Raw genomic sequence first — 3,553 nt, forward strand, 5'->3', positions numbered from 1 at the left:
TAGAAGGACATGACGATGTCTACAAAGCTAGGCTAGTGGCAAAAGGATTTACCCAAGTCCAAGGTCTCCATTATGATGAGACCTTCGCCCCCGTAGCCATGCTAAGATCCATACGGATTTTGTTAGCGATCGCCGCATTTCATGATTATGAAATATGGCAAATGGATGTCAAAACCGCTTTTCTAAATGGGCATTTAGAGGAGGAGGTGTACATGATACAACCCGAAGGTTTTGTTGATTCTAAAAATCCTAACAAAGTGTGCAAGCTTAAGAGATCCATTTATGGTCTTAAGCAAGCATCTAGAAGTTGGAATCATCGATTCAATCATGTTATAAAAGAAAATGGTTTCACTCGAAATGTTGAGGAACCATGTTTATACATGAAATTCAGTGGGAGCAATGTTGTGTTCCTAATCTTGTATGTCGATGACATACTACTCATTGGAAATGATATTCCAATGTTGTCTTTGTTAAGAAGTGGTTAGGTAACCACTTCCAAATGAAGGATTTAGGAGAGGCACAACGCATATTAGGTATCCGGATCTATAGAGATAGACCCAAGAGGATATTGGCACTAAGTCAAGAGTCTTATGTTGATAAGATTCTTCGACGATTCAGCATGGACAAATCCAAAAGGGGTTTGGTACCAATGGTAACCGGAACGATATTGAGCGGACTCAATGTCCCTCCGAACCCCATGATGTTGAACGCATGAAGTTGATCCCTTACGCTTCCATTGTTGGATCAATCATGTATGCCATGATATGCACACGTCTCGATGTCTCGTATGCCTTGAGCATGACGAGTAGATATCAAGCAAATCCGGTGAGAATCACTGGATTCTTTGTCAAGAACATCCTTAAGTACTTGAGAAGAACTAAGGACTTTATCCTTGTGTTTGGAGGAGACACTGAGTTGCGTGTTACAGGATACACGGACTCAAGTTTTCAAACGGATAGAGATGACATGAAATCACAAGCTGGTTTTGTTTTCATGCTCAATGGTGGTGTAAAGTGGAGAAGCTTCAAGGAAGTCAGAATCGCGGATTCGACAACGGAGGTCGAGTACATAGCAAAGCATCGAGGTCGCCAAGGAAGCTATGTGGATCAAGCAATTCACGGAAGGTCTAAAAGTAGTACCTACCGCCGATGATCCCATCACTCTCTATTGTGATAATAGTGGGACGATCTTCCAAGCTAAGGAGCCGAAGTCTAGTAATAGATCTAGACATGTACTTAGAAAATATCATGTAATAAGAGATTTCATTGAAAGAAAGGAAATTGCGATTTGTAAGGTTGGGACGGATGACAACATAGCCGATCCGCTCACCAAGCCTTTATCGCAGGCTAAGCATGATGGGCATGTTACGTCCATGGGACTTAAACGTGTACCAAATTTTGTTAGATTTTGAAATGAAATAAAAGTGTTGTTTTTGTTCATGTTCATAATCACATTTGTCTTTTATCTTTAATTTATACTTTGTTACATCCATACGGGTTGTAGAGACAATTGAACCCCGTTAAAGTGAACACGGATTAACATAGTATTTGCCCATAGTCACTTGTATGAGGTGACGTCTCGAAGTGACTAGAGTGTGAGGCGATTGATGGCAAGTTCAAGTGCCATAGAGTCATGTGAGATGACTAGTCGATCACATAGGCAGACTGTTAAGAACATTTTGTCGGGCCTAATGACCGCTTATAGAGTTCTGGCAAATTTATATAGCCTGGTCGTGGCGAGAGCTACTATAGTATTCAAATGAGTCGATTCTTTTGACTAAAGACTATTCGCCTAAGATGGCACAGTTTCAGATTAACTTTGATTTGTGTTACTACGACCTTCGTAAATGGGGTCAAATGGGCATATTTTGGGTTATGATGGCTGTGGCTAGTCGAAGGGAATGAGTGCGATAGGAATTGTCCACCCCTAGTCGGGGTTATAACAATATCTCGGGGCCACTCGAGGAGTAATGAACTGGAAATGCGTGGCCACGCTCGGAAAGTATCTATGATAGATAAGTCCGGTCAATCAGTTATTCTCCAGATCGAGGAAACCACTCTCGATATGATCACTTGCAAGTACGACCTGAAAGACACCTTGCATTGAGTGGGAGATAGTAATAGGACAAGAGAATTGGTGACGCACACTTGTCGAGGACAAGTGGGAGATTGTTGGGAAATGTGTCCTCATCAATAGTGCGACCACATGATTTAAATATCGTTATTGAATCTCATTTTTTAAGAATACAATTGGGAAGTAATATTATTCATCAACCGGTCAACATATATCGGTAATGATTGGTCGACTAGAGTTTGACATTTCGTCGTGTGACGGTGGTGATCGAGTTGACCCCTAGGTCATACCTAAAGGGCAATACACTTAATTGATTATTTAATTAATCGTATAATGTTACGAGTTAATTAAATTTCTTGAAAAATTGACGGACAATTTTGGTAGTAAAATTTACGTATCAAATTGAAATATGATTAAATGAGATACGGTCTGAGTAATCGAATTGTATCATTACTCGGATGAAATTATTGTTTAAAGAAACGATTGGATTTGAATGAATTATTATAAATACAATCTGTTGTGATTTATAAATGGTAAAAATATTTTGGCACAAGTAATTATGAAATTACTAAGTCAATTTTTGTATATGACGTATTTTTGATAATACGTTGAATTTTTAATATATTAAAAATTACATAACAAATATATGTGACATGTGACATGTAACATGTAGACAATTGACAAAAATAATATGGACTCCATATTATGTAAATGCCGAAATAATGGAGGGGATTAGGCTTAAATTGTGTTTATATTTTAAATAAGAAAGCATAATGATTATAAAGTAATCTAGCCATGCAAGCCTATGAACATTGTTAAGAGCAACAATTTCATGCATTGGCTCTTTCCTTTTCTCCACTCCCACCGGTTTTTGGGAAGAAAAACACTTGAGATTTTTCTCATTTTTTGCCTAATATTCACTAAGAGGTAGTGGATGTTCATTCATTCTTTTACTCATCAAAATATAAGATTTCTAGAGAGACAAAACTCTCTCTTCTTCTTCTCTCCCATATAGCCGAAATTATTAAGTGTATATAATAATTTTGGGTCATTTTTCTACTAGATTAATATTATACTAGTATTCATAATATTAATTAGATTAAGTGTTAAGCCTTGGGTATAAAGCTTGGGGAGAGATCTTATTCTTAGATCTTGTTCATCCATTGGAATAGCTCAAGAACAAGAAGAGAAAGGTGATCTCTCTTGTGCCCAATATAGCCGAAATATTGAATGTAAGGACATTATTTCTCTTCTTTTATATTATTGTTTGCATGCATAAAATCCGTTTTAATTTTATGACAAATTATTTTAGACATATATGAGTATGTTAAAGTGTATATGAATCTACATTTCTTTCAATTTAACATTAAACATTGGCATTTTAATTTTTAAAAATAGAATAGGTTAAACGACAAATAAAAATTTACATAATGTGCACTAATTTTAAACTGTTTATGTGTGCAATTCCCTCTTAAGTCTT

Source organism: Silene latifolia, chromosome 5 (genome assembly GCF_048544455.1).
Source record: "Silene latifolia isolate original U9 population chromosome 5, ASM4854445v1, whole genome shotgun sequence".
Lineage (NCBI taxonomy): Eukaryota > Viridiplantae > Streptophyta > Magnoliopsida > Caryophyllales > Caryophyllaceae > Silene > Silene latifolia.